Genomic DNA, 14,986 nt, shown 5'->3' with positions numbered 1-14,986 from the left:
CAGTATATCTTTGTGCCTCAAATAGATACAATAAGGCGAAAACTTAACTTACCCCCATATAGCTATTACCGGGACTTTCGAACATCCGGCTGACTTTGCTCCATAGGATTGGCGATTGTATGTGAGGTACCTTAATGAAACCCAGAGAAAATTTTTTTTAGTATGTGGCATGATAATAGTTAATACATAAAATCGGGTCGATACCACTCCAACTTCCATATACAAGATATAATGATTTTCGATTTTCTAACAAATCTTATGCCGAATTTGTCGATCAGTGTATGAGTTATGTAGATTAAAAAGGGTGGGTCATATAAAATTTGAAATTTAAAAAGTCAATCAAAAAAACGGCTTTATATTTTTCAAAGGTCTAACATTTATTTAAAAGGTTGTTTTATGAAATTTATTTGTGGAAAACAATTTCGGACAAATGACCACCACGGCTGAGTTTACAGTAGCTTATCCGATTCACCCAATTTTGGAGTACTTTCTTGATGGTTTCAGGCCTTATGGCAGATATAGCAGGAATCTCGTACTTTAGATCTTGAATTGTTTCTGGATGGTTGGCGTAACATTTATCTTTAACAGCTCCCCACAGAAAATTGTCCAACGGAGTTAAATCGCAGTTTCTGGGAGGCCAATTCACATCACCTCTTTTGCTGATTATGCGATTTTCGAAGATAGGGCGGAAAAGATTGAGGGTAGCGTTTGCTGTGCGGGTTTTCTGTGCCCCAAATGCGACAATTCTGCTTGGTAACGTAACCATCGAGGTGGAAATAAGCCTCGTCCGAAAAGATGATTTTTCGGTAAAATTGACCATCCTCGGTCAAACGTTCTTCTGCCCAATCTGTGAACTTTTCTTCTAGTAAATAGCGACCCATTCCGTAAATTTTAGACTTTTTACTGAATATCTGTCACTTTCCGAGTGGTATTTGACGTTTCCAATGTCGAAATATAGATAATTCAAATTTAAAACGTTGGATGGCCCACCCGATATGTATATATAAAGTGCTTAGATCGCGATCGAGTGGTTGACGTTTTATCTTAGGGGTTTCCTTGGGGTCGATTCTTGCAAATTGCAAGTGTATAAAATGTTCGGTTGCACCCGAACTTATCTTTTTCTTACTTGTTTTCTCTTGTCGTTTAGATCTTTAGGCGTTGGTTATTGAGAACTGTAAACATTTTTGCTCAACACATTTTTAAATTGTATAATTCGTTTTAGAATATTCTAGCACCTATATTGATCAAATATTTTTTTTGTTAAAATGAGGGATATTTAAATTTTAATAACTTAAAACTTTGTGTCATATATGATCTGAACGCATTTTTAAATTTTATAATTGTATAATTTTAAAATATTTCTAGGGTATATATATGAGTGTATCAATCAAACATTTTTTGTTGAAATGGGAGATCATTTAGAGTAGTGTAAGGTTTTTAAGGTAAAAAATTGACTTTTTTTGCGAATTTATTTCTTAAATATAGATTGAGTAATTTTATTCGGAACTTTTGTATATTATTGAGCATACTTTTGACATTTTTTCATGCAGAAATATTGAAGCATAAACCGGTAACAGTGTTTCTTCCAGAACGTCTTGAAAAAAACACTTTGCGGTATTCACCATAAATCGGCTGGAAATTATCCGAAAATAAAAAACCAAAAAAAAAATTGTCAAGTTATAATCAAATCCTGCCCCCCATCATTTCCTGATATTTTTTTTTATTTCAAAATTTTTGACGGCCATTTAAAGTGAAAACTTCTATTTTCCACTTAAAAATTCCGCCATTTTATGGGTGGAAAACACGATTATTGAAACGAAAAAATTACCAAACGATGGGAATGAATTTTATATATCAAAAATGTGTACGAAGTTTGAAATGAATCGGTCAAGCAGTTTTGAAATGACGCGTCTAAAATTTATAAACTAAAAAAGTGACGAAAAAAAAGGTGCATGGAGTCCCTACGCGCGGAAGGAGTTATACTCTTAGTGATATTCAGAAGCAAAATGCGAGACAATCATACATACATATATTATGTCGTTTGCACATTTGTGTGTATGTTTGCGAAAGCAAATGTTCTACAAAAGCATATTTGTATACTTAAACAAAATTATTAGAACCATCGTATGTTTCTTACATGCATAACCAAACCATACTTAAGTCAGTGCAACCTAAGTCTCAATGGTGGTGTTGGTGGTAAGCGCTTGGAAAGTCAAGATGCTACCACAGCTGTGCCCAGGTTCGAATCTCGACAGAATAAATTTTTAATTTTTTGCTTTTAACATCGTATACTATACAAATAAATATTTTTCTTACTAATAGAAATTAAATTTATCACAGCAATATTATGTATATGTATATTATGTATATTGCTGTGATAAATTTAATATCTATTAGTAAGAAAAATATTTATTTGTATAGTATACGATGTTAAAAAGCATACATACATATTCTATCCTATCTTGTGTAACTGCACATTAGGGGTATAACTTTTTGCATTTTTTTGAAAAAAAAAAAAATACATGGCATAACACGATGAGGAATAGTAAAAAAATGATAACTGCGTTTTTAGTTTTTCGATTTATTTCAAAAACTTCACGCAGAATTTAAATTGAAATTTCGTATGAAAATTTCATACATATGACAAGAAAAAACACCATATGAGATTATGTTCTTTTCTTTGTGTCTGTTTTGTTTTGCTCTTCTACCGTTATTCGTCGTATTTTTGCATATGACAAAAATAGATAACGGTAAATTTGAGTAAATGCTTTATGAATGATTGAAACTTCGTATAAGCGTCGCGCCAGTTGCCTTTATTTAGCTGTCGGTCTCTCATTCAGTGCGTGGCGGCTGGAGTGAAAGTGTCTTTTTTAATTAACAATGTCTTTTGAAAAAAGTGGTGCTGAAGTTTTAAAAAATTCAAAACAATGGGAAAACAATTTAATAACATTTGAAAAATCTAAGAATAAGAGAAGAGAAATCAATAACATTGAAAACCCCTTGAGTGAATTGTGTAAGATTCCAAAACAGACCGTGATTATAGGAAGGTATAATGAATTAGCAAAAACGGAGAAATTGAAAAAGAAAAGATGCCAGATTATTTCAAACGAAATGATTGCCTTGTGGTCGAAACTAAACATTCCGAGCATAACACGTATAGCTGCACAACGGAAGATAACAAAAGGATTATTCAACATTTTTAAAATTCCCGGATGGCAGAAATGTTACAATGGCGTTCAACAAATTATTTATTTAAAAGGTGTCTGGCTAGGAACTGAGGACAAAAAGTTGTATGAACTCCAAACAAATACAAAAGGAGAAGTTGGGTACACGACAGCTAAAGCAGTTTGTGTGCATCCCTCCAAAGCTGCGCTTTTAAGAGAAAAGGTTCACAGCACCTCGTGTTTAAATAAAGTGGCGCTCAACACTTCAACATCATCAGCTGAATCTGTCGAGCAATCACATTCTCCACCTGTTGATGAATATAAAGCTCCTCTTCAAAGAAAAAGGAATGGGAAGTGTTCAACAAAAGCAGCAGTGACAATGGTAACAATGGAAGAAAGAAGTGCAGGCCGTGGTGTTAACAAATGAAGCTAAGGAAGTAAGAATAGCGGCAATGGTTCTTGAAAACGGGAAAAGTTTGTCAATTTTTGAAGGTTTCTATTTAATAATATATTTTTAGAGCATTAATTAACTTTCTATAACTTTTTTAAGGAATAAGGAATGTATTGGATAAATTTAACCTTTGGAATTCCATTAAAATGATTGTTAGTGACACAACAAACGTTAATACAGGGATTAAAAGTGGAGTTGTTCGTTTACTGCAGAATTGTTTTCAGGAAAAACATTTGTCCCCACCGCAGTATATTGGATGCCAACATCATGTATTAGATTTAATTTTGAAGCATGTAATGAATGAAGTACTAGGTGGAAAGTCGACATCGCCAAACATCAGTTATGACATATTTACCGAATTGATTATGAACTACGAAAACCTAAAACAAAACTACAAACAAAACGAAGAAAAGTTGATCTTAAGATCTATTAAATGGCGTGATGACATGCAATTTTTATATGAACTAGGGCAATATTTTAAATATTATGAAGTAAACAACAAGTTCCCATACATAAAATTTAGAGTTTTACCAACGCTCAGCAACGCTCGATGGAATTCTAGAGCTATATTAGCGATTTTAACGTTCATACTAATACCGGAACACAGAATACAACTTTTGCCAATTTGCCAATTCATATGCAGCGCATGGTATGATGCTTGGTTCTCGGATCACCGTTTTCATAACAATGATTTTGAAATATTGGAAAAATCCGTCAAGCAATTCGAAACTGCGCATAAGTGTTTTCTTAAACACTGGGTAAAGGAAGATTCTGCCATTCTGAATTTAAAAAGATCTAATATTTGCGCTGAAAGAGCCATCAAAGTTATTCAGGAAATTTACCCTTTTTGTAAATCTGAATATAGTTTAAATCTTAAGTTTATCTCAAATAATATCAAAATGAATTAAATAATGAACTAAAACGTATATTTACTATAAAAATGTATTTGTCTTGTACTTAAATTAGTCTTATTGCTTCTAAATCAAAATTTGTCTTCTTCTTCTTCGCATATAACATATGAATTTTTTCAATTTAAATTCTGCGTGAAGTTTTTGAAATAAATCGAAAAACTAAAAACGCAGTTATCATTTTTTTACTATTCCTCATCGTGTTATGTCATGTAAAGTAGGTGTTACAAAAATAGACTACCCCTACTGCACATGCTCACATGAGTGTATGTATACGCATGTGCGCGTTCAGAAATTGAAATCATATTTTCATCACTTATCAATATACATACTTATTACATGTGCGCTCATTGACTTGCATGTTCATACATTCATATATACTTATATGTACATATATTTGCATACATTGCCAAACAAATAATGCACAAGCATACAAACATACATATGCGTACACATATGAATATGTCACCAACAAAAAATTGATCTTCACAAATCAATATGGCAGCCAAATTGGGAAGAACAAGTGTAGTAAATTTTACAACAAAAACAGGCGCAAATTCCACAAGCGCAGGCGCTTCATTCATTAAAACAGAGGCCGTAACATCTCCCCGAGCATGCCTTAGACAACAAGTCGTCTTTTCGCGACGATGGCAAAAGCTAAAAATCATAAATTGCATAACTTTCTGGTGCTTCTCGTAAAAATCTGCGTCGATATGTATTCACGATCATACGTATACATACATACATATTTACGCATGTTTGTAGTAGTGATGAGCGATATTTTACTACTGGTGATTTTTTCACTGTGATTGAAAAATCACAAATCGCAACTGCGATCACATTTTATAAATAGCAGTTCGCTTCTATGAACTGCGATTGCGATCGCAGTTCGAAACTGTGATCGCAGTTCTAACCAGTGAATTGCGATCACAGTTCGAACCTGTGATTTACGATAGCAGTTCGAACCTGTGAATTACGATCACAATAGCAAATAGCAGAAAAGTAACAACTTTCTTCAGGGTATTGTACATACATATATATCGTATATGCTATTTTTAGTCATAGCGGTTTGAAGTTTTGAGTGTAACGCTCTTATAATATTTAATAATGGCGGGAAATGTATCAAGGAAAAGAAGTGAAGTATAGCAGATGTTTGAAGTGGTAGATGAAATGTAAGCAAAATGGAATTAAGGAATATTTTAATTTGTTTTAATTAAATTTTTAATTTTACTTATTGTTAAAACCAAATATGAAAGCTTTTTGTGATGAAAACAAGAATTGTATGTAACTAATTAATTTCAGAAAAAATTATGGAATAAAAAAATTACGAGGTTTTAATATTTTCCCAAAGATTAGGAAACTCCCGTTAATTATTAGGTCTTGAAAATATTAAAAGCGGGTATTCTAAACAAACAAATTATCACCACACTAATGGTAATTCCTTCTAAGAAATGTGTGAAACCATCATACCAACATACAAATGAACTATGCTATACGGTCTAAGTGTCAGGTAGCCGAACCGCTCCAACATTTGCAAAAATGTAGTGAAATGAAAGGCGGAAAAACTTGACTCGAGTTACAGGAGCCAAAAGAGAATTTGCCGCCAATAACGACAAAATGTTTGTTCAATTCCCACGACAGCCGGTTCTACGCACCGGAATTGACTCGGATTTTATCCGACCAAGGGCTGTCCTTTCGGCGATCTAACCCCGTTTGGATCGGTAAGCATTAATCTATGTTTGTCGTCATTAGAGCAACGCCTTGCAGCAGGGTTGCTCCGTATCCTCCTGACTCGTGCTGGCATTGAGTCCAACCCGGGCCCGGAGGAATTTTTCTGCTGCGTCTGCGCTAAAAGGCTCCATCCAAACTCCACCTCGGTCAGGTGCAATACATGCAATGGATGGAGCCATCTTAAGACCTGCTCAGGCCTTAAGACCCACAGGGAGTGGACCACGCGTTACGTGGCCCCGTGTTGTCTGCGCAATACTGCGACACAAGCCTCCACGGCTGTGCAACCTGCACACTGTTCGCGCGCCGCGCCGCCACTCAATCAGAGTGGCCAACAAAGGACCTCTACGGTCAGGAGCTCAAACAGGCAACACAGCTCCCACTCTGACTTGTCCCCCCCCCCAACCTTCATCCCGCTCCAATCCTCGTGCGAGAACCAATCAGCAACTCTTGGTTCCTCGCACAGTCTGCTCCGTGTGTCAGGCTGTCATACGTCGGAACGTCGCATCAGTTAAGTGCAATTCCTGCACCGGCTGGTGCCACTTCCCGACGTGTTCCGGCCTGCGCACCACACGTGAGTGGAGTGTCACCTACGTTGCCCCATGCTGCAGGAGTCTGCCCCCGCAACTCACAACAGTGGCGTCGCCAACCAACACCCCAGTGCGACAACCGCCCCCGCGGGTTCTGCAGCTGCAACAAATACCACCAACACGTCACTCCCTCACCCCCAGGATCACCCACGGACACCCGCGACAAACCCGACTCCTTCAATTTAACTGCAACGGACTCCAGAGCAAGATCGAGGAGATAGTTGCACTTATGAATCGGGAACGTGTATCGATAGCTGCGGTCCAAGAAACCAAGCTGAACAGCCGCTCAGATCTTCTGAGTTGTGCAGGTTTCAACGTTTTACGTAAAGATCGCGAGCGAGATGGTGGTGGTGGCCTAGCCTTCATATTGCACAACACCGTGCAGTATCGTTTAATCGAAGAAGACATCGACCCCAGGGATACTACCCTAGAATGTCAGGGCATAGCTATCCGGTCAGGCGATGTCGAGCTCGAAATATTTAATATATACATCACCCCAGTTACATGTTGCCCTACAGGATATCACCCGAATATAGGTGCGCTACTTCGTGGTGAAAACCGTATGGTACTAGGCGACTTTAACGCGCACCACGATCTTTGGCATTCCTGCCTGTCAAATGATCGTAGGGGGATGGAGCTGGCGGAACAGATTGACGATTCGACATTCTGCACAATGAATGACGAAGCCCCCACCAGAGTTATGGGCACCTGTAATAGCTCGCCGGATATTACCATTGCTAGCGGTGGCCTGATAAACAGCATAACCTGGCGACCTATGCTAACTCTTGCATCAGACCATCTGCCCATAATTATCTCGATCGAGAAGCCTCCCGATTTCGTTTCTGTGGGCAACCGTACCTTCATTAACTTCAAAAAAGCTAATTGGGTCGGCTTCACAGAATTCACTGAGAGCACCTTCAACGCTCTACCCATTCCTACGGACGTATGCGTTGGCGAACGTCAATTCCGCAAGGTGATCGCAGCAGCTACTGCTCGCTTCATCCCGGCTGGAAGAATAGCGGAAATCCGCCCCAATTTCCCAGCCGAAGCAGCTGTCTTAGCTAATGAGCGCGACACCTTACGCCATGCCGATCCCGGGGATCCCCGAATAAGGGATCTCAATTTGGAGATTCGGCGAGTGGTAAATCAACATAAGCGGACGAAATGGATAGAGCACCTGAAGTCCTGTAACCTCTCCACCGGTGTGAGTAAGCTTTGGGCTACTGTCAAAGCTTTGTCTAATCCGAAGAGACATGACGACCGAGTTGAAGTTCAATTCAATGGTCATGCCTCTTCGGACCCGAAGAAGTGCGCGAGCTATTTTAGCCGGCAGTTTACACTGCACCCTTCGGTAGACAAAGCTAAGAGATGTGTTAACCGGCGGCTGCGCAAAATGCCAAACAACTGCGCGCCACTTACTTTCACCGGCGAGGAGGTTCAGAGTGTCATCACAAAAGCTAAATCATCCAAATCCATTGGCCCTGATGGAATCAACATGCTAATGCTAAAGCATCTAGGCTCGGCGGGAGTAGGTTATCTCACCAGTGTCCTCAACTTGTCACTAACCACCCTTCAAATACCCGATGTGTGGAAAATCGGAAGGGTGGTGCCACTACTGAAACCTGGGAAACCCGCCAACAAAGGGGAATCTTATCGCCCGATAACTCTCCTCTCCCCAGTAGTGAAGACACTTGAGGCCCTGCTACTCCCGACTTTCACTCACCACCTGAGCCTAGCCAGCCACCAGCATGGATTCCGAAAAGTGCACAGCACCACCACAGCACTTAGCGTCATAAACACCCAGATAGTTCGTGGCCTCAACCAGAAGCCACCCTGTGAGAGAACGATCCTCGTAGCGTTGGACTTGTCAAAAGCCTTTGACACAGTCAACCACACAACGCTATTGCAGGACATAGAAAAAACAACGCTTCCTCCAGGGTTAAAGAGGTGGACCATGAACTACCTGAGTGGTCGCCAGTCATCCGTACTATTTCGAGGCGAAACATCTAAACTGAGAAGAATTAAACAGGGGGCTCCGCAGGGTGGTGCCCTCTCCCCACTACTGTTTAACTTCTATATCTCGAAACTCCCACAACCACCAGAGGGGGTCTCCATAACCTCGTACGCTGATGACTGCACGATATTGACGTCGGGCAATGGAATCGATGGCATGTGTTCGAAAGTGAACAGCTACCTCTCCGACCTTTCTCGTTTCCTCACTGCACGGAATCTCCAACTTTCCCCTACCAAATCCACAGCGACTATATTTACAAACTGGACGAAGGAGTATAGACTTGAGCTTGATATTGCAGTCGATGGCGTCAAAATTCCGACTGTCAACAACCCTAAAATTTTAGGCGTAACTTTTGATAGTCTATGCTCCTTCACTCCTCATACGACCGCGATTATTGCCAAAGTACAGAGCCGCAACAAGATCCTCAAGTCGCTAGCCGGCAGCACATGGGGAAAAGACAAAGAAACGTTGTTGGCAACTTACAAGGCAATCGGCCGGCCGGTCCTCAACTACGCAGCACCGATATGGTCGCCTGGATGCAGTGGCACGCAGATGAGGAAACTACAGACCTGCCAGAACACAGCACTCCGGACTACGACGGGATGTCTCTTGATGTCTCCCATCGAACACCTCCATAGTGAGACGCGCATGCTTCCTGTAAAGGAGCATAATGAACTTCTCTCCAGGCAGTTCCTGCTGGGGTGTTTCCGTAGGAATCACCCTTGCAGCCATCTGCTTGGAGCGGAGCCGCCTCCTAGGAGCATCAAGAGGTCATTCCTCGACTACGTCGACGACGTCGTACAGTACGCCGACCGAACTTCGGACGCTACAGACTTCAGACAGGTACTGACCGCCATTCACAGTGGAGCCATTAACACCTTCACCGACTCCCTTCCCGTGAATGGCGTTCTTGGAGTCAAAGCACCACCTATTGCAGATGAAGAGCTTCAGTTGCCGCGAGAAACGCGAGTGACCCTAGCGCAACTTCGTTCTGGGTATTGTAGCAGGTTAAACTCCTACTTATCCAGAATCGACCCCGACATATCCAATATATGTCCTGCATGCAACGAGTCTCCGCATGACACTGGCCACCTCTTTGCATGCCCCACAAACCCAACTCATCTAACACCTTCCTCCCTTTGGTCCGACCCCGTCGAAACAGCGCGTTTCCTGGGCCTACCGTTAGATGACCTCGACGACAACACAGATGACCCTTACCACCCTAACGGGGATTAGCATATCCGTTAAAACAACAACAACAACAAAATGTTTTCGTCGTTTCCACGACAGTCGGGTCTACGTAAGTGGAACAGATCAGGACTTTTATTCGGCCAAACAGTGTCAAATTGGCAGAATCTGCCACTACAACAACAACAACGACGTTTTAACGTCGACTTAGTTGCGATCGCAATAGCAATATAAAATCACAGTGATTTAAAAATAGCAATCACTGAAATCACAGATATCGAAAAATCACCATATCGCTCATCTCTAGTTTGTAGGCGAAGCTGCTACAGCGGCAAGGGGTGACAATCGGAGGCCATTACTTTACTTATGCCATAGAAATTCTATTGCTACGAATATGGAAATGACAACGAAATAATGCAAATATGCATATTTCTAAAGGTCAAAAGGAATTTATTCATTCAAATCACCACTCAGAAGTCGTTTTATCCGTTGTAAGCGAACGATTTTCGAAGAAATATCATTTCTAATATGCCACAAGACAAAATTAGAAATGAACTTTTTAAACCTCACGCTGTCAGATAAAACGATATACCTCGTCATCGCTGGTCGATTTCCAAAAATGGAAATGAAGACACACAGAAATGATTCTGTGAAGTATAGTGTTAATTTTTCAACGGCCAACGCAGAGTATTTCAACCAAAAGATACGCAAAATAGTTGAGAATTCGCAGAAATGAAAGACAAAAGAAAGAAAAAGGAGTATAACCTGAATCTATCGCAACCTTTTCCGGTGTCGTATAAGAAGTATAACTTCAAAAAATACCCGACATTGACAAAAGTATGTTCAATAATGTACAACAGGTCCGAATAAAATTACTCAATCCATATTTAAGAAAAATATCGCCAAAAAAATTATTATTATTATATTCAAGACCAAAATACGAGTATAACGGACTTTTTCTTTACTTTTAGGAAGTACTATTTTTTTTACTCTTGAAACATGTTGCTTCAAATCACATATCTCGAAACTCGATCGGTCGATTTTGACTATTTTAGTACGTCGCATTCTTTTCAAGTTCCTTTATAACAGTGCAAAAATGGGCAAAATCGGACTGCAACCCCGCTTACTTCCCATATAACACAATTTTAAAATCCATTTGATTATTGCACTTTCCAGAACACAACAAATCAAGAAAAAATTAATATAGCGGAATAAAATTGTGCCTAATAATTCTTTTTAACTATGGCACCTTATGACGAAAAATTATCAAAAGTCCAACCAAAATTGTTCAAGTCCCTAGGTACCGAATATGTCAAATAATATCAGTCAATGTATGAGATATATAATTGACATTCAGAAAGGAAAGGATTCCTGACAATAGTGATTCTGTGTATAAGAAATGAATTGTTTCGATCCAATACTTCCCTGAGCACCCATATACGCAATATAAAGGTTTTCCAACTTCCGGGTGACTTTATACTGCATATATCGACTAATATTTGAGTTATATCAATGAAAATTCCAGAACGTATATTACTCATAGCAGTGTATATTTATGCCTAAATTGATACAATTGGGTGAAAACTTGACCTACCCCCCATGTAAAAATTACACTGGTTAACAAAAATCTACTTGTTTTTTGTAACATGAACAGATCAAAGTGTTTATTATGTAAAAATTGCCACAAATGCAGAAAATAACTACAGATTTCTTCTATCACGTATATTTTTTTTGGCTTCACTGATTCTTGCAAATTTTTGTGTCAGAAAACCCTTCTTCAATTTGTGCTCATTGCCTTAACAAAATTCTTCATTAAACCCAATATAATATGAAAAGATGGTAGTAATACGTTTTTGGGATCAACTAGAGGTTCACTGGTAACGTTTTTTTGTCCCGGAGTGAGTGCCTGACGTACTGGCCACTGCTCGGAGTGATCATGTGAATTTGCTGAATAGCCAGAAGTTACACGAAGGTAAATCAGGCGAATGCGGTGTTTGGGGCACGATATTAGTTCAAAATGTGGCGAAATGATCACGAATAACCAATGCAGTATGAGATGGTGCATTATCGCACTTTGTTCAATAAATTTAGACATAGTAAAAATCAAAGAATTCACATTTAGAGCCTCACAAAACGGCGCGTATCTCAAATACATACTAATGAATATTTTAACGTGACCATTTAGCATAGATGACACTAACAGTACTAGCAACGAACAGAAAAAAATGCACCGATTCTAAAAACAAGCGAAGTATAAATTAATTCAAATTAATTCACCTTTCTATATGATCACAGTAGTATTGTAAAATATAAAACTGCAGGTTACAAAATATCTGTGGGTGATAGAAAAAATCTGTTTTCAGATTTGACTTCAGGGTATCAAACTGCATTCGAAATACCTAAGAATTTTCATGTCTCAAATTATTAGGCTGTTCACGATAAGGTGGTTATCGGGTTATGTGGTTATGTGATTATGTGATTAAGTAAACAACAACAAAATGCGGTAAGACAAAATAACCAACTTTGACCAACCTAGGCCCTTGTTTACAGATTATGTGGTTGTTTGCTTATTTCCAGTGTTAGAAAGCCGTTAGAATTTAACTAAATGGCAGCACAAAAAGTAAATAAAACTAAGCGAAAATGGCATTTCCATTTAGATTTTCTTATTGGAAACTCTGCTTTAACAGATGTTTTTTGTTTACAATCAGCAAATTTCCAACTCAACAAAATGGAGTTGGAGCAAAATGAAAGAATGAGAAAATTGGAAATAGAAATGAAATATAAAAATAATAATAATAATAATAAAATATAATAACTAATAAACAAATAAATAATTTTCAGTTACTTGTTATTAAAACAAAAATATGAATTTTTATTCAAAAATTAAATTGTATAGTGCTTGTCTTTTTAGTTCAACAATAGCATCTCCATCATATGGGAATTCATGGGCTTCGACACTTTGCCTTTCTTGTCTTTTTTTTTTATCCGCATTTGTTTCAAACTACAAAACTTTTCTTTAAGAATCCCGAAACAATTTTCGACTCTTAACACGATACTGGCTATGTACTTTGTTGCAATCTACTCTTCTAAATAAGCTAGTTGTGTTTCTTCCAATATGAGATTTCCTAAACACTTTAGAATTGTGGTAGCTTCCGGGATTGCCCACTTCTGCATGTCATATGCGTAACTAATGGTCACATACGACTGTAAATTTTATACAAAGAATTTTTTAAACACGTAAAATTCGGATTCAATAAAGTCCATTTCATGAATAGCAGAACTTACTTTAAATTCGATTATTTTGCTTTTTAAACTTTGTTTAGGCATTTTATAACTAGGAACTTCATTTAACTAGAATTGTAAACAATGAACAGCTGTTTGTGTAAAAATAAGCAAATAACCATACATAGGATGTTCACGGAGCATAGAGGTTATTTTTAATCTAATAATCACATAATCCGATAACCACCTAACCGTGAACAGCCTATATGTGCTATGTTTTCTGATTGTATGTTAGGTACCTCAATGAAACCCAGAGAACATTTTTTAGTATGTGGCATAATAATTATTTATAGATAAAATAGTGTATAGAGTATATTGTCACCTAAAGCGCGCAATACACTACACTAGCATGCTGGCGCAATCACCTGATGGTGCCAACAAGCTTAAAACGTACATTACACCAGCTTGTTGGTGCAATATTCCTTTTTTTAATTTTTCTTACACATGGAAAGGAATTATTATTGCTATTATCTTGAAAAGAAAACGAAAAAAATGAAAGAAAAGGCGTATTTGGATTAAGGATTGGTTAATATTCTGCATTCTTAATTCTCCACAGGCACGGCATTGACTCATTTAGACCAATAAATTCTCACAAAATAGTTTTTCCTTTGAATTCATATGTATCTGCGATGTTCACTAATTGAATGTGGTAAATTCAGAATACATTACACCAATCAGAAAAATATCAAAATCGTTTTGGTGTTGCTCCAGCAGATGGTACAATCACACCACAAGTACATACACGATGAATAAGCTGGCACCATCAGGTGATTGCGTCAGCCTGCTGGTGTAGTGTATTGGACGCTTAAAATGCAAAATAATGTATCATCAAAAATTCAAAATTGAGTTTTTTAACACAAACAAATAAAAACAAATAGAAATTGTAATTCTTAATTTTTCTAAATTTGTTTCATCAAAATCGGACAAGTGGTTCGCGAAAAAACATCAAGATAAGGAAAAAATTTAAAAGGTCATAAAAAAAACTGACACATACGAACGCCAAACCCTTTGAGGGTTTTACTATACTGACCTAGTACCATTACATTGACTTGGAATTTCTCACCCCCCAGATTAGCTGTTGTACTGTGTAATCAATCAATACTATCTTCTATAAGAGTGTACGGCTGCTGGCGTATGCTGATTATATTGATATCATTGGCCTTAACAACCGCGCCGCTAGTTTTGCTTTCTCCAGAATGGATAAGCCAGCGAAGCAAATGGGTCTGGTGGTAAACGAGGGCAAGACAAAATATCTCCTGTCAACAACAAACAGTCGTCGCACTCTCGACTAGGCACCTTCGTCACTGTTGACAGTCATAACTTCGAAGTTTTAGATAACTTCATCTATTTTGGAACCAGCATCCACACCAAAAACAACGTCAACCTTGAAATCCAACACAGAATATCTCTTGCCAACAGGCGGTACTTCGGACTAAGTAGGCAATTGAGAAGTAAGGTTCTCTCTCGACGAACAAAAACAAAATTCTATTAGTCACTTATTATTCCCGTCCTGCTATATGGTGCAGAGGCATGACAACATCTCATGAGTCGACATTGCGAGCTTTCGGCGAATATCTCATTCGATGGTACGATGAGCTGTATGAGATATACGATGATATTGACATAGTTCAGCGAATTAAAAGACAGCGGCTACGCTGGCT

General features: G+C 38.4%; 2 protein-coding genes and 1 pseudogene across 9 annotated transcripts in view; 1 reads left to right on the top strand and 2 right to left on the bottom strand.

Annotated features, from left to right (window-relative positions):
• The window catches only part of LOC125776748 (uncharacterized), a 251,208-nt gene that overhangs the window by 122,061 nt on the left and 114,161 nt on the right, over window positions 1-14,986 (bottom strand). The window lies entirely within an intron of this gene.
• LOC105222700 (probable serine/threonine-protein kinase DDB_G0282963) overlaps window positions 1-14,986 on the top strand; it is an 84,121-nt gene that overhangs the window by 25,165 nt on the left and 43,970 nt on the right. The window lies entirely within an intron of this gene.
• On the bottom strand, window positions 10,509-10,707 carry LOC125775890 (small nucleolar RNA U3; annotated as a pseudogene).

This window comes from Bactrocera dorsalis, chromosome 1, assembly GCF_023373825.1.
Source record: "Bactrocera dorsalis isolate Fly_Bdor chromosome 1, ASM2337382v1, whole genome shotgun sequence".
Taxonomy (NCBI): Eukaryota; Metazoa; Arthropoda; class Insecta; order Diptera; family Tephritidae; genus Bactrocera; species Bactrocera dorsalis.
Note: the sequence above shows the minus strand (reverse complement) of the source record. Positions and strands in the feature narration are given on the sequence as shown.